Below are 21032 nucleotides of genomic sequence, written 5' to 3'. Positions count from 1 at the left end.
CTCCATAGAGCAACTGTCTGACTTAGACTTAATATAATAAAAAAAAAGAAAAAAACACCTTGGTTTTCCCATATGAGTGTCCTCTAACAGCTATTGTTTGACCCGTTTTATATCCGTTTGTATCCGTGTTGAGTACCACTTTGTGACAGCACAAGTTTATGTTCACACCACTGGCTCGGGAACAGAGTGGTAGGCGGAGCTTTATGCCAGTGACATACAGTTGTCTGAAAGTGTTTACCCTGTTCCTGATTTATTGACTGTATTTGCATATTTGTCACACTTTCCCATCATCAAATTTAAATATCAAAGACAACACAAGTAAACAGAAAACGGATTTTTGATACTTTTTATTGAGAAAAAAAAAAAAAACAAAACCTGCATGCAGTGCTGACATCCTATAAAAATTATCTTCCAGAACGTTGTCCAAATTTGTCTATATTTTCTTATTTTCAAAGTTGTGTCAAGAACATTTCCATGCAAAAGTCATAATCATAAACATGACTAGTAAAAAATGGACAGCGCACCTTAAGTGCACAAGTTTAGAAAACAGCACCACACGAAGCCAAATATGGTCATTAATAGTATCTCTGATACTAAATACTTCACCTACTGCAGCTATCCCCCATAAGTTACAAGGTTATTTACAAAAAATATAAAATGGAGGGGACCGTTGACCCTGTGAGGACATGTTTATGATAAAAAAAATTACCACATGAATTTCAATACAACCAACTTATAGCCATAAATCTGGGTCCCAGACACCCGCAATGGAGATCATGAATGCTACAATGTGATGTAAGCATATCCCAAAAGAAAAGGAACAGGCAGAATGATCATGTAAATAATCGCTAAGGATTGGTCCAGCAATGAGTTTGTGGTCTGAATAAGAAAAAAAATTATATTTTACTTACAAAAGATAGCAATAGTCTGAGAAAAATGTCACACTGAAAAAAGTGTAGGTTTTGATTTTTTTTAAAAGTAAAAGGTTTTTAAAAAATAGCTGTTGATTAACTAATTGCAAAGAATTAAGTCAATTGTGTGTAAGGTGTTAATCGCATCTTGTAGCAATTGAGGCTAAATTGAATGAATGACAGTGCTGTTGATTCACTCAATGAGTTTGTGGTATGAAGACCAAAAAGATGTCAGCTAAAAAAAATTTGACCATCCAATTGTAAAAAAAAAAAAAAAACTCTTGCATTACTATGTTCAATACAACAACGGTGCGGAGATAGAATTGACTCGATTAAGTTTTCAATCAAGGAATCGTGCTTGTCCCTGGTTCACACGACTGCCTTTAGTGCTACTAGCATCCTAGTGCATCAACCTGCTGTGACACAGGATTAGCAGTACAGAACATTTAATAATGTAGAGTACACAGACAATAACAACTATCCTTCCCAGGTTGTTATTTTTAAAATGACTATCCAGAAGCTGCGATCTTATCACATCGAACCATCCATCAGGCACTGATGAGGGTAGCCATCCTACACAATAAAAAGTCCTACATATTCCCAGAAAGTGCAATCCACCACAATACTGAATTATTTAACTCACAGGGGGGAGTTAAAACAGCACAGAATCGAGTCTCCAGAACACCAAATATGATTTCTGTAACACCACGGCAGTCTTACCAGGAGAAGTGGAGGGGAAGACTCTGCAGATGGAGAATTTTTTCTGCTCGTAAACATTGGTGCATGACAGAGGATGGAAATGAAACAATCTTGATCTGCCACCTCCGCAGACACCACTCTCCATCATCTGCCATATAAAAAGGGCAGGGAGGGACGACGCTCATCTGCTACTGTGCAAGAGTGGTCTCGTCTCTGGAAAACCTCGATGCACACAATCGACTCGAGGAGGAGGAAGCAAGTGGGGGACGGGGGAGGGGGCATATGGGAGTGTCTATTGTGACGGGGGTCGCTTTCTTTTCTGCTTGAGCACTCAAAGGACAGTGCAGGTGCAAGCCATCTAACTGTTTGGCCAGTTTCTAGTTAGGGAACAAGCAGGACATTATGTTTTTTCATTTGATGGTTTTAAATGTGTGGCCTAGAAGTGATGACAGGATGACTGCGCTGTATTAAAGAGCAGATAACCGGGGCCGTGTACGGCAAGATTTTGGAGAACAGCCTCCTTCCCTCCGTTAGAGGATTGAAGAAAGGTTTTGGCAGGGTCTTCCAACATGACACTGAACTGAAGCACACAGCAGGGATAACTAAGGAGTGGGTCCATAAGAAGCAGATCAAGGTTCTGGAGTAGCCTAGTGAGTCTCCAGACCTGAATCAAATGGAAAATCTTTGGAGGGAGCACAAACTGTGTTTCTCACTGACAGCCCAGAAACTTGGCTGATCTAGAGATTTGTGCGGAGGAATGGGCCAAAAATCCCTGCTGCAATGTGTGCAAACCTTGTGAAAAACTACAGGAAACATTTGACCACAGTAGTTGCAACCAAAGGCTACTGTACCAAATAACACTGATTCTCACATGTTGAGTTGCATCACAGTAACATACAAAGAAATTCCTTAAAATAAATAAATAAATCGTACATTGTGATTTATGGATTATTTGTTTTTAAAATTGTCTCTCAAGGTTTACATGGACCTAAGATGAAAATTTCAGACCCCTCCATGATTTAAAGTGGGAGAACTTGCAAAATTGCAGGATGTTCAAATACTTATTTTCACTCATATATATATATATATATATATATATATATATATATTAAACCTGCTTTGACCTGCAATATACAATACGCATATGTAAATATCTGACTGTGTCGAGCAGAAACCTATGACTATGTCTTTATCAGAGTAGACTTGGTGGGTAAGCGTTAACTGCCACGATAGACCCATAGGTAGAACTCCTTGTTTCATATGTGAATTAATTTGAAAAATTATGTTGTTCTTTGAGCTCTGCCACTGTTAATCGGCCCGCTCGGACCGGAAACAGAAGTGTTGAACCAGGTTGGGACCCGGAACGGAAGCATGTTCTCCATGTGTCAATTGAGGCACGCAGCTGTTGCGGCGGAGAAGATCTGGTCGCTATTCGAAATAAAACACAATGGCACGCGAATTGCAATACAACAGATGTTATATAAATTGGTCATTCTTTTTCTGCGGCCCCATAACAAATGCCTTACGGCCCGGTACCAGTCCACAGACAGTTGTTTGGTGACCACTGTTGTAGCCTACTTGGCCAACAAATCTGATTTTGATTCTGATTGGAAAAAAAAGTTGCACATTCCACATTACACTACATATGGTATCAATGATAATTGAAATGGTAATACGATTTTAAAATGTTATGATTTAAATCATAGTAATTTCAGGGAGAATATTAAAATTTGCCACCAACAAGTAAGATAATCAGTGTTACCATGGAAGTAAGACAAAGATAGGAGGAGGCGCTAACATGACAACAACAAACGGAATGTACTGTATGCAGGCCTCCTGCCCACTACCAGTCTCTTTCAGTGTCATGTCCTCAGCAACACTAAATGCTTCCTTCATCCTTTATTTAGTATAAACAGCCAAAATGGCGGTCTATGGCAATGCATCAAAGGTTTGCAATGCACTCAGTCATGTCGTCAGCAAGGCCTAGGAATCTTTAGTCTCTGATAGGACTTCCAAAAAACTACCATGTGAAATCAACTATTTTTGATACTAAGGTATAATTTGTAGTAACAATTGGAAGAAATTCAAGGTCTTTATGTTCTGAACTCCTGTTTACAAAGGAGTTGTGCGATAGTGAAGAAGAGTAAGGATGTACAGCTCAACTTCCTGCAGCTATCACCATGTTGTTCAAACTGCCTTACTCAACAGTCGTGCTAAGATAAGCATTGGGTAGCACAGTGGAGTATTTGTGGTTAGCTATGGTCTCCCTCAGAGTCAAGAGGTTCTGGGTTTGAATCTGGCTAAGGACTGCCTCTGTGGAGTTTGCTTGTGTGAGTTTTCTTTGGGTACTCCAGCCCTCTCCGAAATTCCCAAAACATGCATGGTAAACTGTGTGAATGTGCATGTGAATGGTAACTTTATTTTTTTACATGTCCAATATAAAAATTTTAAAGAGTGTGTGCTATGCTATTGACAGGCAACCAGTCCAGGAGTAACTCGCCTATAACCCAAGGGCTCCAACTCACCCATGACACTAAGAAGTGATGTAGAAAACATACAGATGGATGGTTAAATACACAGTAAATTGAGAAGCAATCAATCATTACACCCATCCCCAAGTCAACCTTCACCATCTTTCATTTGTGACCAATTCCACATGTGTGGAAATATTTTTAAAAAATTAAAAACTCAACCCACAGGCCAAAAGCAGTCTTGTGGTATGCCTGGGCACGAATGTCTGCTGTGTAGAAAGAATACAGCACCTCACAGCTCAATATCAAAAGACCAAAGGTTGCCCCCCTGACCCAACCAACTGTACACTCTCAGGGTATTGCTACTCTACAGATTTTTTTAAACAAGCAAGTCTCTCATCTAATTTGTTTTATCTGCAAGAATCAAACCTTTAAGGGGTTGGGGAAATCAGTACCTGAGACATAAACAGAAACAGTATGCTTGTCACTCACATACTGGTATTTTATAACCTTTGAAAAGACACCATGAAAAACTCACAACACACAAACACGACGTCTAACCCAAGGCAATGTCAGCACAACTGTCTCAACTGCCCGGCCAGCTGTTTAATGATTTGTCTGCTGGTAAAAGAGCACAGAGCAATATCCTGTTCAGGCTACTTCGCTGTATCCAACCCCCTACTACGATGAACCTGACTGCCCTGGGTGCCATATGAGAAGACTGACAGTCCCTCATATTGACATGGCCGGACTGACCGCTCTGTGCCAGATATGGTGCAGGCAAACCCAGTGCAAATAAATTTGATGGTGTGGAATGACAAACGAAGCCCTACAAGGAAAGCGATGTCATGCCTTAGCTGAAATGTTAGTCAAGATGAGTCTACGGGGCGCAGTGCTCCATTTAGCTAGGCTCAAGGAGAAAAGGTGGCCCCGAAGTCGGTTTGTATGAGCCCCAACACTGCTTCCCCCACACCACACCACCCATCCCTGCATAGCCCACAAAGCTGCAAATATATGGAGGTGAAGCAATTGACCCCTCCCTAGAAATTGCGCAATCCGCGTCACTGACCAATCAGAGGCTAGAGATATGCATAAACCACGCCCCCTTTTTTGACCCGCAGTTTTCTCAGACAACGCTGGATGGTCCAGTATAGCTTCTGTTGGCGTTTTATCGCGTATTTGGGTTCTTTAACAATAGATATGGTTAAGAGGTGTAGTCACGGACTTTATAATAGTGACGACAGGTATCCTGAAAGGCTAATTGGTGGAGTTCAATTCGTACCCTTTCCAAAACCGAAAACCGAGTACGAAAAATGTCTTTGATGGATAAAACTTTGTGGAATACCACATGATCAACTGAATCCATCAACCGGAACAGATATGTTTGCACGAAGGTAAGTCCTATATTTGATTTTCAATACATGTCTCATATAAATGAATTAGCAGTTCTTTGCTTGCATAATATAGCTACGTGTGAATGATTGACACACTTGATCTGTGTTGAGCGATATTTTGCAATGATCTGACTGCACAAACGTGTCCCTTTGTTCGCGGCTACGCTAAACCAGACTGTGTTAGCACGAAGGTATGCCCTACATTTGATTTTCAATACATGTCTCATAAAGATGAATTAGCAGTTCTTCGCTTGCATAATATAGCTACGTGTGAATGATTGTCACACTTGATTTGTGTTGAGCGATATTTTGTGATGATCGGACTGCACAAACGTGTCTCTGTTCGGCGGTGAGCTAAGCTAAACCGGACTAGCAGCCCTAAAAGCCTTCGAGGTGCACCGAGACACCAAGACTGAAGGAAGGATGTTTGAGGACACTAAAGTAGTGATTGTCGTACTCGGTCGGGACTTACGTAGGTTCGGCACTAATTCAAGAATAATTATTGAGGGGAGCGCGTGACGTTACACAAAGAAAACGAAAGAAACAACTCGTAAATCAAGCCTCGCCTTCTTTTCCTTCATACGGCGGTTCACAAACGGCTATACAGATACACATACAGATTCTGCACACAAGTGTGATACGTAACACGAAAATAGGAAACTGTCAATGACGAATTCGTCTTTGGGTTATAATATATTATATTATGTGGCTTCTCGGTCTTCCGCTGACTCTGGAAAGATCTCGCGCTAATATCAATGGTTTCTCCGTCGATATGCATGTAAATCCCATTGAAATACCGCTCGCTGAAATACTTGAAGCCCTGCTGTCTGCTTTTCAACGATATTTCACTGTTAGCTAAGAATGCGAGTGACAAATCAGCCGGTAAATCGGACAGTTTCGCTCTATTCTTTTCTTGCTGCGCCGATAATTTTGCTAATTGTTTGTCTGACGTCAGCGCACGTGGCGTGACGTCACTTCAGGAGGCGTGGTTAAGTGCCCTGTACGGAGGGGTCAATTAGGACCTGAGGCTGCAACGCACTCAAACTACACCACAACCCTGCTCTTTTCTAGACTTTAAGAGATCATTTCTATTGAGTTTTTAAGGCTACATCAATATGATGCTCAATCAATCAGACAGCAGTGTTCAGAGAGGCAGAGCATGTTCCTATTTCGATCAATGTACGAACGAGCTTGTGGCCATTGGCAGAGATACATCAATGCGTCCACCATATGGAATCTCTCAATTGTGCATGTAAATATCGCTCCGGCTGCTCTGTCTCTTTATTCAGAGCATCAGGAGTGCACTCCAGCACTCCAAGAGCAGTGCTCTGTATAACCAAACGGCACACTCCAACAAGGCTCCGACTTTCCGAAGTGTACATTGGATGCTTCGAGGTCATTTCCGAGCGTACCCTTACAGCGCAGTGAGAGTGTCAGGAAAATTCCAAATGTACCACAGGATTCACATGGTAACATGATTAGCTCCCGCATCACTGGAAGGGCACGCCGCATCCCCACGAACTATCAGCACCAGGGCATCCTAAGGATGAATCCTTTCTCCCCTGCTCTTCTCAGGCTACACAGGGGTGTCAAACTCAAATTCACGGTGGGCCAAAATAGAAAATTTGGACATCATCTCTGATCAAAGTCAATATTTCACGAAAAATTACTGTGAGGGTCATGTTTCCCCAACTCTGCAGAAATGTAACAACATTTTTATCATGTCAATAAACTTACATTTTTCTTAAACACTGAATCTGAAATAGTTAAACTAATATAACAATCACATGAGAAATCAATTTGTGATACAAGTGGTATTTGTTGTTTTGTATCTTCTATTGATCTATCTGCAACTACCTTTCTTTTTCTGTAAATCTTTTTGCAAAGGGCAACAACACGATTAAAAAAATGTCCTTCAAAAAAACCCAAATTTTAAACTATTGACAGTCCTTGACAAGGAGTTGATAAGGGGCATTCAAAACAAACAGATCTGTTGTTTACTTCAGTGAAAAGATAATCTGCCACCCACCTATCTTGAACGTTTTCTGTTTTACATCTTTTGTTTGGCCATTTTTGAGAAATGAATGAATACACTGAGATGAATATGTATATAATTAATACAATAAATACACTGATTTAATGAATGAATTGATACACCACTACCAGTAATATACAGTAAATCTGAAAAGGTTTGCTGGTTAACAGTTGATACAGTATTATACTGGTTTATTAATTACACATTTACATGAAGTGAATATTCAATACTTTGTGTAATTTACAGTGTTGTCTTATTTTATAATTTCATTACAAATAATGAAATTCAGCCATCTAACAAAGAATTCCTGCTTCATTTGCCCTTGCAAAATTTCAACTTCAATCTTTATTATGATATTTTGCTGCTAGTGTTTTCTCTAGGGGAAAAACACGATTCTTGAAATAATGTAAATTTCGTAAAATTAAAACAATGTGACATTTCTGGTAAAAGATGTCTGAAGAAATACACCAGAAAAAAATACTCTGTTTTTACTCCATAAGTGACTTTCATGGGGGGTAGGGGGGATGATTTCTTTTTCTGAAAAAAAGTGTTAATATTTTTTTAATCTGGCCTTTTTCTAATACGCCCAGTAAATGCTCCGCGTATATTTTTTTTCTCGCCCCTACCTGTAACCCATTTAAACTCTTCCTTTTTAACAGTCCAGACTCCGTACTTATGACTTGGAAACACGGAAAAGCTGCCAAGTATTCTCTAACTCCGAAAGGAGATGCCTCAGGAAAAAGGATAACAACAACGACTCCTCAACTTTTCTCTTCTCCGTAGGGGAGGAACAACAAGTGCAGGCTTCAAGTGCACAACTAAACGAGACACAACAGCAGCACCAAACACATGCTAGCTAGCGAGCTAGTACGGGACAGGGGGGAAAAAAAGACAGAAACATTTTGAATAAAGTAGATTTCAATTAACTTAAACTCACTAAGGAAGGCTTGTTTTACCCTGGTTTCTTCGTCAACCCGGTGCCGGAAAGAAGAAACTGCGTGACAAAGTTGGGTGAGGATGTGCCTCTTAGCGGATCCGCATTATGGCTAAAGCCAGACTGACTCGAAAAAGTGTGTTACTGCCGGCCGAACCTCTAAGCGACCCTCAGAGGGGAGGAGGCAAGGAGGGCGGGGGCAGGGTCTCTTCCAGCCGACCACAAACTTTACTTATACAGTTAAATTTTAATTTACAGATTTAATTCCTGCGTCTAGGATACATCCACGCCTTTTCTGAAATGCTTCCCCACACTTGGGTCGCGGGCGTTCTGGAACCTCTCTGAGCTATTTTCGAGCGAGAGTCAGGGTACACCCTGAACTGGTCGCCAGCCAATCGCAGGGCACATACAAACAAACAACCTTTAGCACTCACATTCACACCTAGGGGCAATTAATAGTCTTCAATTAACGTACCGTGCATATTTATGGTATGTGGGAGGAAACTGGAGTATCCGGAGAAAACCCACGGAGTAAGGGGAGAACATGCAAACTCCAGGATTTGAACTCTGGTCTTCAGAACCGTGAGGCAGATGTGCTAACAGATGTGCTAATCATTACTATTCATTTAACTTTGGATTTTCATGTCAAAGGAGACCAATACATTAGGAATGGTCTTGCCAATGACTTCTGTTGTAAACCACCATCACATAACACGGGCTTTCATAATTTGTTGCAAGCAACAAAATAGTTTGGCTTTCATCAATCTGAAATCAGACCCATGGACATACCCTAAGGGTCTGGAGACTCAGGGTAGGTGGGGCAAAGGTTACACAACAGTTTCCTTAAAGGAGTAGTGGGGCGTAACAAAGATAGAATGAGGCTTGTGTTACTTAAAGGCCTTTCCTGTGTGCACCATGAATGCAGTAACATCTTTATAGCATAGATGGGGGGAATCTACCTCAGTGGGTCCTTTGTACCCTGTAAAATAAATGATTCAAAATTGGACAGACTTAAATAAATCAACTTCCTGTTTGCTTCCACCAGATGCATGAAAAGGAATTGAAAGGCACCAGGAGACAATACTCTTTTTTTTTTCCTTTTCATTTAGACATGCTTTTAAAAAAATCTAGAGTAAGTCACAGTGATGAGTGGTAATGGCCAACGAGGCCTTCTTCTCCATTCACTTTCTTCCGCTTATAGTTTGGGTCACGGTGAATGAAGGTTCAGGAGGGAAGTTAGGACATCACTCTCCCCCCCCAGCCACGTCATACAACTCTTCTGGGCGAATCACGAGGCGTTCCCAAGCCAGCTGGGAAATATAGTCCCTCCACCGTGTCATGGGTCATACCTGAGGACTCCTGCTGGTGGGATGTGCCCGGAACAATTCATCAGGGAGGTGTCCTTGGGGGGATCCTAACCAGATAACCGAGCCACTTCATCTGGCTCCTCTCTAGCAGAGGAGAAGTCGCTCGACTCTGAGCCTTTTGCAGGATGAATGACATTGACATGAATGACATTGACACTGACCTTACAGGGACTGAGCAGTCCTTATTAAGGGTTCCGGTACACCATATTATACCACCCCAAGGAATACACCCTTCTCCCAATTCCTCTTAAATCTGAGACTCGATTTACAGACAGAATCCCCTCACCAGAACCCCTGAACACACCTTACCCGGGAGGCTGAGAAGTGTGATTCTCCTAGAGTTGGAACACATTCTGCAGCCACCCTTCTTTTAAAAAAGGGGAAGACCACCATAGTTAGTCAGTCCAGAGGCACTGTCCCTGATGTTCACAGGATGTTGCAGAGGCGCGTCAACCAGGAAAGCTCCTTAACATCCAGAGCCTTTAGGAACTCTGGGTAAATCTCATCCACTCTCCGGACCTTGCCACCAAGGAGCTTTTTAACCACTCTGTGACCTGAACCCAGAAGTACACTTAAAACGTGCTTCCAAGGAGCATCACGACCAAAACTACAAATTGTTTACCTTACTATCGTCCACTGGTGAGTTGAGGGTTACAGACAAATGACATAAGACAAATTTGCAAAGCAGCTGACTCTGTCTTCACTCACTCACTGACATTCTGCTAAGAGGAAACAGGTGACCAAGGAATGTGCACTGAAGTATCAGTGGTGGGCAGATGATTTGTTGCAACCTGAGACAGACTGCTTCTTTTTCAAAGATACGACACGTACAGTAATGTGTAAAAGTCTTCGGCCACTGTTTGTTTTGGTGTTGTCGTTGTTTTAATTAACCTGTCCTGTTTATCTGCATAGCCTTACAAAATTGTGGATCTGTATATCTTTGTGCTGGAACGGTTTTGCTGTGCAACAGGGAAGTTTGAAATGCATCCTTTATTTGTATTTTTTTTAATTATTCTGTTTGTCGAAAATGTGTCAAACCGGAAAGGTTTTGGGGGAGACTACAGAGGAAGAAAGGGGACAGGGGGCTTAGCAGTGAAAACTACAACAGAAATACTGAGACAAGACACTTTTGATATTTGAACATAAGTCACATTACAATAGTTATTTGTAGATTGGAGGGGGAGACCTGGTGAAGACATGCAATAACTAACCAAGAGAACCCGATAAGAGAGGACAGAGAAAGAGAAGACAGGATATGGTAAAATGAGCAAGGCAGTGTTATAGGTGAGTGAGGGGTGGGGTTCTTTTATGTCTTAACACCTGTAGGAACCTGTGAGTTGATTGTATAACCTGTGTTGTTTTAGTGATCCTAGCACAAGTAATTAAAGTCTACAGTTTCTATCAAACTTGAAAGTGAATGAACACTATGTAACATGCTTGTTAGTCAATTGGTGTACCAAGCTGCAGTGCCGGCACATCGTGGGAGTGGGAGCCTGCATCCCTCGACTCAGTCCACCAGGAGACCCAACCAAGGGGACAACCCCAACTTCCCAGAACCCAGGGTGGTCCCAAATCTGATTGAAGCACTCCGACCAGTTCCAACGGATAAGGGCAGGGGCACCGGACCACCACCCTCCACGTCTGACTCCCCCCCATCCCACATCCAGTGAACCCATGGCAGCCACCACCCCCACCCATCGGACAGCATGGGGACCCCAGACACCAACAGGGCCCAGTGTAGCCTGCCACCATCCCAAAAAACAGTCATAACTAAGCACCCATCATGAGTAGGGCTGGGCATCAAGAATCGACTACAACTAGGACCGACACCCCAGCACCAATGAAACCCATAAACCTCGGCCCACCGAAGAAGAAGAAGTGGCAGGAACCAACAAAAAACCCACGAGAACGAACAAAGAAGAGCCTGCAAAAAGACGGTACTCAACGGCACCAGAGGCAAACAAAACCATGCCCTAACCCTGCCTAAATCAATTACGACTTGCCACAGCACAACACCCAGAACAAAACCATAAAACGCAAAGACTAATGCCACAACGTGCAGCGCCCAACGTGCCCTGAGCCTGGTCCTCACCGCATCGAGTCTCAGTGAACCCAGCTCCCAGCTAATTAGGTGAGTGAAACCACAGAACACATCCATGCCAACACCGTGACAGCCTACAGGGCAAATAGCCGGCCGCACCTTGCACAGAGGGTCCGCACCACCCACTCCAGTCCCCAAATCATCACAAGACCCAAAGACAGAAAAAGTCAACATTGAGGTAAAACCCACCACAGCAACCCCACACAACAATGAAATGGGACAAAGCCCACACAAACAACAACTGACAGCATCCTAGATTCTAACTCCATGCCCCAACAATGAAAATTGGGAAAGCCTTCACAGCATCCATCCCAATAAATATAAAATAAAATAAAACAATACAGAGCTATTTACAGAGAATTTATAAATAAAAAAAAAAAACATCACCGGCACCTGTGCAAAGACACTACCCCGCGCCAAAATGCTGAGGTCTGGCACGGTCCCCCCAAAACAAAACCTCCACGTGCAAACCACCTGAACAGCCTCAAATAACCACCTCAACAATGCTACATCAAGCCCAAGCCGAAACGCCAACTGATGAGTACCATGTCACCGGCCCACCCTCACACACACCTCTCCCCAACCCAGTTGCACTTATAAAATGTATTCTGTGATAATTATAACCTCATATGAACTTTTGTTTTAGTGCAAGGATAGGTAAACCATGTTACTCTTTCTTTCTCTCTCTCTCCCTCTCTCTCTCTCACAAAGGAAAATGTCTGTGGTTGAATGAGTGGGCCACAACTTAAAGGGCCACTGTCATGAAATGCATGATTTTTATCATGTTATTCATGACAAAACGGCAGCCGACATGGACCCATGTGTTTTTTCGTCACAAAACATGATTTTGACGTATACAGCTTTTTGTAACTCCCGCCATGAAAATCCTCCAGAGGGACTTGTTTTCGACAAGAAGCAGGAATTGACGTACAGGACAGGACTGCCCTCAAGTGGACTCGTTTGTTTCTATTAGTTTTACCTCAGGGAAGGTAGCTCGTTTTTCCTTCGTGTTCGCCAAAATGCCGGCTCGTTGCATTGCTGGACATTGCTCGAATACTCGGGAGGATTGATTTACCCTTCATAAGTTTGCAAGAGACCCGGTTCGTCATGAAAAATGGATTAAACGGGTGCAGAGGACGAAAGCTTCGTGGGTTCCAAATGACAGGTAGCTGTGTATACAGCTACAAAGAAAAAATAATAGTTTGGGGCGGACCACATAATCGGTCTCTCATAACGTAACAAAAGATTTGCGTACGTACGACAGGCGTGCTAAATGTGTCGATGTGCGCGTCGGACGGCGTCGGGCTGCTCCGTCACTTCGCCAGCGCGTCTGGCCAATATGGTGACCACTTGGATGTCGTAGAACGACACTTCTGCAACTTTGCGTATGGATGACGCACTCGCCGATCACATTTGTTTTTTCGTATAGACGTTGAAGGGAATAATGTTATATGTATTTTTCATTACAATATCTATTTTAGAATGGAAGGACGACACTTGACCTTTAAGAAAGATGATGGGCTGTTCATGGGCAAATTTTTGATGTAGCTTGTAGAGAAATAGGCATAGATTTCTTGCAAACATAATTCCTTGCTACACAGTATTTGAACAATCACCTTGAATTTAAGTTTTTATTCAAGTGTTTCTCTCCTTATTCACAAAGTGCTTGTCTGTCTCATCTACAGTATGAAAGGGTTAATAGTTTTCCAAATACAACTGACTGGTTTGTTTTTTACATCTCAATTCAAACCTCTGACTTAAACGATGTACAAATAAAATGTTCCTTTAAACATCCCCTGTACAATTCATAAAGGTGACACTTTGACCCATGAGGATTTAAAATTCTAATCACAGTGGTCACTCCACCCCCGCCTCCATGTCCACAATGAATGGAGCATCATGCTGCAAGGTGTGGATTTCTAGTCTAAGTATACGATTTCCTTGCCTGAGCGCTTCAGACACACCAGTTGGATATATTTAGCGTCTGGAGCTGGTAGTATCCATGCTGCAAAGGCAGACTGTGCAATTATTCTCAACCTGGCAAGGGTCAACAGAGGTTGGTACGAGATCAGCCTCGAGAGGACACTTCGTGTTTCCCCGGCTAAGAATATAACACAAAAGTAAGGGGTCGCACCCTATTGTCCTGACTATTAATGTTCCAAAGGGAACCCTAAAAAGGTCGCTACCCATTGCAGGCCACATATGAACAAAAAAACATTCCCACTCACGTTCACACCTATGGGCAATTTAGAGTTTTCAGTCAATCCAGTGCCCAACCACTACATCGGGCTCCTCTCAATGTGGAGGAGTAGTGGCTCTAATCTGAGGCCTTCTCAGATGAATGAGCTTCTCACCCTATCTGTAAGGGAGAGCTCGGACATCCTCCAGATGAAACTCATTTCAGCTGCTTGAATCTGGGATCTTGTTCTTTCAGTCATGACCCACATCTTGTGACCATAGATGAGGGTAGGAACATATATGAACCAGTAAATTGAGAGCTTTGATTTTGGCCTTGTTCATTTGTTTCCACAACAAACCGATACATCACTGGAGACGCTGCACCAAACCGCTTGTCGGGCTCCCATTCCATTCTTCCCTCACTCATGAATTAAACCCCAAGATACTTGAACTCATCCACTTGGGACAGGATCTTATCCCAGTCCTGGAGACGACATGCCTTTTCACCCCCTTTCCAACTGAGGACCGAGGTCTTGGATTTGGAGGTGCTGATTGTCTTCCCAACCGCTCCAGTGAGAGTTGGAAATCCACATCTGAAAAAACAGAGATGCGATACTGAAGCCACCAAATTGGACCAACTCAAAAATCATGCCCACTCTTGGTGGACACCAACAGGTTCGGGGATTGCCGCCATGACAGCTGATGAGGTATGCAATCTTGACATTTTCAATCGAATATGACTTTGGTTGCTGTTTAAATACAAGTGAACACTGGTGAACCAAAAGGCACAAGATCCTAGATCGCTGTCTGAGACTCGACTTGCAGACAGAATCCCCTCTCCAGAACCCCTGAATAAATCTTGGAGGGTGGGGAGTATCATCCTAGATTGCCGTCGTAAGGGGCTGGCGTGTACACGTATGGTTCAGGTGTTAGGTGGGTGAGTGGGTCAATGGGAGCGATGGATGCTGCAACAGGGGTTATGCGCAAGTTTGGAGTGAAGTGAATTGATTTTGGAGGAATGTTCAAGTTTGTGAGAAGTCATGTATCTTGTCACTTGGGAGGATAAGGGCTTGGTCGTGTTGACCCAACAGCATGCTCTGTCCATTCACCATTTGGTGAACACGAGCCATCCCCACTGGCCAGACTGTGCTGTCGCAGATACGTTGCGAGTTGGACCCAAACACAGAGACGAGAGACAGCATAGCAGCTGCAAGAATGTTTATTTTTACAGGGCTTGTTTGAAGCAAACAATAGGTACTCTGAGGGCTCGATCCAGGTTTGGCAGCGTTCCAAGAGCGATCAGTCTGACAGAGTGGGAATCCAAGTTGTTAGAGGGCAGCGAGAGATGAGCACAGGCTTGCAAGGAATGAAGGCAGATGGCAGATTGGGGACAAAGAGCAAGAATGGCTTACAAACAAAACCACAAGGCCTTCAGGAAATAAATGGCTTGGCTACAAAATCATCGTAGGATGTAGACAGTCTGGCGACGTGTTGGAGTCCCACTGTTGCTTAAGAGCAGTCAGGTGTCATTCGGCTGATCAGATGCAGCTGCTGAACTCTAGCACAGGAACCCTACAACACACATGACCCCCCCCCCCCACCACCACCACCACCACACACACACACAATGGTAGGTAGGGCTTCAGTGTGCCGAAGCAGCAGCCCTGACATGCTTGGCTTTGACATGAATGCTCTGGCCCCTGCCTTCAAAGTGGTTCTTTTGCTCTGGAACTTCAGCCAGCGCACCTCCCAACTCAGAGGTTGAGAAAGACATTGTCAGGGTGGTTATGTTCATTAGCAGAATATGGCAGAACAGTTCACATACACTTGCAGTATTTCGAAATTGGCAGCTAAAGATTTTAGAACTTAAATTTCACACAATCATTGGTCAAGGGACTCCAGAGACCAAAATCAATTTTCACTAAACACATAGAGTGAAAACATTGACTGGTACGAGACATAAACACATGATAGCAACTCCAGGGGACATAAGAATAGATTTTACAGTTTACTTCACCCTCTCAAAATCAGGAACCATTTTGGCCCCGATCCTCAGCTTGGTAACATTGGCTTATAAAAAGTGTTTCCCACACTTCCTGTGCACTGAAGCAAAAGAAAAATGATTGAATCATATGAAGAGAATGTGCAACCAAGCTCTTCTCATTTTTCAAACCTCGCCGAGCTTGTTGTTGAGCTGCTCAAGTATCACTATAATGCACACTTCCTGTTGAACGGACACAAGATATGATAACAAGGGGAAATATTTCTCTTCTCACCTGAGGCTCTCTCATCTCAGATGTACACCACCTATTTCTGAATCATTTTCAGTCTTCAATTGAGGTGTTGTGCCACTGTCTAAAACAGATAAATACTGTCAGTGGATGAGTTAAACTCTTCAACTAAACCACAACAAAATGACAATGTTGACAGAGCAACGCCATCTAGCGGTAAGTCACACAGATATAAAGCACGTTCCCTTAAAAAACGCATTTTTAAAAAAAAATCCAAGTTGATGTTTAGGTTGTTTTGAATGGCTAAATGAGCGCGCAGATGGGTATTAAATGTTATTTTCGTCACTGGAAATCTACAGTGACAGAGTTACGTCAAAGGAAAAACAAGCGAAGCCACGGCAGCGAGCGTGCTCTCATAAGGTGGTCGACAGCTCTCTCTAGTGGATGGCTAACATATTTATTATTTTTTGTTTGTTTACACCAGGGGTGCTCAATGCGTCGACCGCATCGACTGGTCGACTGGTCGCGTGCCAAAAAAAAAATAAATAAAAATAAAAAAAGGACGCCAGCCAATGTTCCCTTTTAACTGCTCGCGTGCCCTATTGTGCATCGCTGATGTAGTCTCTTTGCAGATATTCTGCGTTGCGTGCAAAAAAAAAATCCAATGCAAATTGAAAGTATACCATAGACATAGCTATTCATTTTATGGTATTTTGCAATGTGATTCAATGAGTGTGTGGGGGATGACTGGGTGCTCCATCGAATAGCACAATTCACATACGTACTGTAAAAAATGAAATGAAGAAGCCACCGGTTTCTTTTAGGCAGCACACGAAACTTTCTCTAAAAACTACTGCTGCTCCGCCACACTCTCTTTATCCTAGTTTACCTTACCTTCTTCTTCTTCTTTTCCTTTCGGCTTGTCCCGTTAGGGGTCGCCACAGCGTGTCATCTTTTGCCATCTTAGCCTATATCCCCCCCCCGGCTTCCGTAGTTTCTAAATACCATATACCATACCTAACCAACTTAAAATTTTCCAAAAATCAATTTATTAAAACCAGGTCCATCCCAATAAAAATAAAATAATACAACATGAATTAATTCATGATAGAAAATATCACCGGCACCGAACGCAGTGGGGCGGTTTAAACGCTCATCTTCCAATCAGACGTCAAAGCAATGTCACATGCTCCTAAAGAAACGCACTCGAAGCCTCTTTCGTTGCAATTGGTGGGGCTACGCAAACATCCTCCAATCAGACGTACCAGTACCGTCACATGCCGTTGTTTGACCAATGAGAAACTTAGATTAAAAGTTTACCCACCCCAAATCGGGATGCTGGTGGACAGGGAGGAGCCAAACAAGGGGACGATCGATTCAACGAGAGGGGGTGGCAGAAATTTCACCCTGGTATCGATACATTCTGTGGACAAAAATAGCGGAAGTTGTCTGCTTGCCTTGGCTTCGACTGACACTGGTTACATTTAATCACCTCGTCTGCAAAGAGTGAGTTTTGAAAGACATTTTTCGTTTGCCCTGCGCAACATGGCTTCTGGCATGTTTTCTCTGTTAGCCGTATGTGGACGAGCAAGCTAACGTTGTTTTGCTAATGTATCCCTCCTGCTCGATCAATGGCGACAGCAGGGAAGTGGGTGTGCACTCCCCCCCCAACACTGTCGACGAGGAATTCGTTTTGCTGTAGAATTTTTACAAGAAGGCTAACGTAGTCTTTTGTTAATTAATCCATTTTATCATTCGCTGATGTAGGCCTGTCGTGCGTTATCGTGCAAAGATGCTGGGGTTAGTGCCGATCATTTTTACATTTTCCGCAAATACTGTTCCTACATTTTAAAATTCTTGATGTAGTTTTTTTTTTTTCGTACATCATAGTGAGCCCGTATTGTGAATTACACCATTTAAATCGGCACATTTAATAAGTAATCAAGTCTTATCACTTTTGGGAAAAAATGGCTGCAGTGAGGTTAAACATGTTTAAAACTACTTTACTAATTACATTCTCAAGTTAATCTTTAATAGACTTGATTTCAATAAAGATGCTCATAATTTAAACCCTAAACAGCCTGTGTTTTGCTAGGTCAAGCCACAGTTGGCGTGCAAGTGTAAAAGAGAAGTTGACTACCAAATGATAAAACCTCAATTACACTGAGACGCCTTCCCAAAGTCTAGGGACACTGAGTCAGTGCTCCTATCTCAAGGGTTGAAGTTACTGAGATTGTTTAAAAAAAAAAAAAAAAAATCCTTGTTGGTATGCCCTCTACGGTGGATAACATCTGGCTGGAGTTGGCTCTGGATGTCGTGGGGCTGTCCTGGATGACACACCTCTGCAACATCACTGGATGTCGGGGACAGTGCCTATAGATTGGCAGACTGAGGTGGGAGTGGAAGGGAGACTGGAGGGTGTGTTCAACCTACAGGGGGATCACACTCCTGAGCCTCCCTGTGTAGCTCTTTTGAGGGGTTCTGGAGAAGGTTCCATTGGGAAGTCAACTCTTAGATTTAGGAGGAGCAGTGTGGTTTCTGTCCTGGCTTTAAAACAGTGGACCAGCTCTACACCCTCAGCAGGGTCTCAAGGGTGCATGGGAATTCATTCAACTCATACATGTGTGTTTTTGGGACTTTGAGAAGCTGTTTGGCTCTATCCTGTGGAGGATCCTCTGGAACCATGGAGTAGTAACAAGCCCCTTAAAGTGTATGGAATGTCTAATTTCTAACACAAATTATGTTATCTAGATGAAAATGTATGTTCAACTGTCCCGTAAAATACATAAGCTTTTCAATATTTAAGTATTTATGAATTAAAGTCCACGAACTTTGACCAAGTTTTTCTTTGACCTCTGACGTCACTACAGGTAAACCCATCGTACTGCAGATCCATCGCACTGTACAATGAATGGTCGGGTGGCTGCATACCTATTTACTAAATACACAACGTTTGCATAAATCTAAGACCGAAAGCTTCGTTTATCCTACAGTCAGGATAGCGAAGCCTTTACTGTTTATCAGTTTATGACTGACTAAACCAAACAAGAACTTCACAAGTCTTCACCAGTCCATGTTTCCAGCACGAGGCATATCCTGCTCCATGGGTCTGACTACGTGCTCGGGACCTTCTTGATGGCCAGCTATTTCGTCTGCATTTGAACGTGTGTGCTGTTTAACTCGCTCAAATTGATAACCATTAACAACTTTATAAAGCTCATATTCTTCACCATCTTCGTAGGACCCTTCAGAATATTGTTCATCGCTCGAAATATCGGAAAATTCATCGTTATTCAGGACTTGCCTGAGAAACTGTCTTCTGGCTGCTCTGTGAATTCCATGGGGACCCCTCACGGGGAAGAGCTGGACAAAGTGGCTTGGGAAAGAGGAGTCTGGGATTATCTTGAGTTTCTACCGCCGCTACCATAACACGGATGAGCAGAAGAAAATAGACGATAGATGAATTAAAACAACTCAAATTGGAAACGGTTTTCTGCTAGCTGCATGCCATTTGTCTTAGTAAATTTAGTTGTAATGTAAAATTACACAAATGTAATTTGTGTAGGTGAATTTTATTGGATTAGTAATTGGCCTCCAAGTGTAAAGAGAATACAGTGACGCCTTAACACGAGTTAAGTTTCCTCCGTGACATGGATCAGCAGAAGAAATTAGACAGGTTGAGGAAATAAAAGGGGCGTAAGAGTGTAGTGTAAGATCTTCAAAAACGGGATGGGTTGGTGTCAGAATATAAGGTTTTTTTTTCAGTAGTCTGACAGTGGAATTATGAAAGAAGACATTTGTCCTGTAGTGTGATTATTACACTGCCGACATGTTTTTTTTTTAATAACTTTATTGGCCTTCAGATATATACAGCGCTATATCAAAAGACCACCGAGTGACTGAGGCTCCCGCTGACGGATGTGATTGTGCGAGAGGGCACTTATTTTGGCATCGTAATGAGGCCTTAACGATGTGGTTACTAAGTAAAAAGTATTTGTGTAGGCGTGTTCCATGGCTAATGAACAAGACAAGAATGGTGTGACTGTTGTCTGACTCCATGTCCCCTGCGATTGATTGGGAACCGTTTAGGGTGTACCTTGCCTCTTGCCTGATGACAGCTGGTATTAGCTCCAGCACTCCTGTGACCCTCGTGAGTAAAAGCGGCTCATAAAATGGATGGATGGTGCAGGATGGGAAATATTTCCACTTCGTGTCAGTCATTAGCCGTTGCACTTCAGGCTGTTTGTATTGGCATTTATTGGTTTAAAAAAAAAAATGCTTCCACACTTAATGTTGGATTGTATCATTTATATCAAACTGAGCGGACACTTTTGTACATTGCAGTAGGATTACAAGTTCCATGTTTATTATCACACTTTGTTTTTGGAAAGTCCCATTTGGCCCCTGCTCATGGTGCATGTAGATCAGCCCTTCGGAGATTTCTCTGGATTGGACAGGACAGGACTGTGTCACTTTGTCTGTGCGTTGCCACCACTACAGGCACTACACGTATCACTTATGCATGGCTGTTGTGTGTATGTTTGCTCTACTCCTACTCTTACCACGCCGTTTACTGCAGTGCAGTTCAAAATTTGGTCCTCCTTTCCGTTCATCCATCCATTTTTCAATAGCACCTTTATTCATTAGGCATGCTGGCCAGCTAGAGTATCCCAGCTGACATTTGGCGAAAGGCACCCTGGACTGAATGCCA

The 21032-nt window shown here is 42.8% G+C and overlaps 2 protein-coding genes across 14 annotated transcripts in view; one reads left to right on the top strand and one right to left on the bottom strand.

The window, feature by feature from the left end:
* Window positions 1–17249, bottom strand: part of sema4d (sema domain, immunoglobulin domain (Ig), transmembrane domain (TM) and short cytoplasmic domain, (semaphorin) 4D) — a 58825-nt gene extending 41576 nt beyond the window's left edge. For 2 of the 7 annotated variants that reach the window (XM_061800823.1, XM_061800819.1), the window contains exon 1: window positions 8448–8791. The gene's annotated coding sequence lies outside the window, so the exon portion shown is untranslated. Of the gene's footprint in view, window positions 1–8447; window positions 8793–8919; window positions 9061–16366; window positions 16446–17215 lie in introns of those variants that run through there. The other 5 variants (XM_061800824.1, XM_061800820.1, XM_061800821.1 and 2 more) reach the window with 4 other exon arrangements.
* Window positions 17250–17654: 405 nt separating this feature from the next.
* Window positions 17655–21032, top strand: part of add1 (adducin 1 (alpha)) — a 29437-nt gene continuing 26059 nt past the window's right edge. For 3 of the 7 annotated variants that reach the window (XM_061801097.1, XM_061801100.1, XM_061801101.1), the window contains exon 1: window positions 17657–17827. The gene's annotated coding sequence lies outside the window, so the exon portion shown is untranslated. Of the gene's footprint in view, window positions 17828–18002; window positions 18122–21032 lie in introns of those variants that run through there. The other 4 variants (XM_061801098.1, XM_061801099.1, XM_061801095.1 and 1 more) reach the window with 3 other exon arrangements.

The sequence above is a fragment of the Syngnathoides biaculeatus genome, chromosome 17 (assembly GCF_019802595.1).
Source record: "Syngnathoides biaculeatus isolate LvHL_M chromosome 17, ASM1980259v1, whole genome shotgun sequence".
NCBI classification, from domain to species: Eukaryota; Metazoa; Chordata; class Actinopteri; order Syngnathiformes; family Syngnathidae; genus Syngnathoides; species Syngnathoides biaculeatus.
The sequence above is the reverse complement of the archived record's forward strand: the minus strand, read 5'-3'. Positions and strand labels throughout refer to the sequence as shown.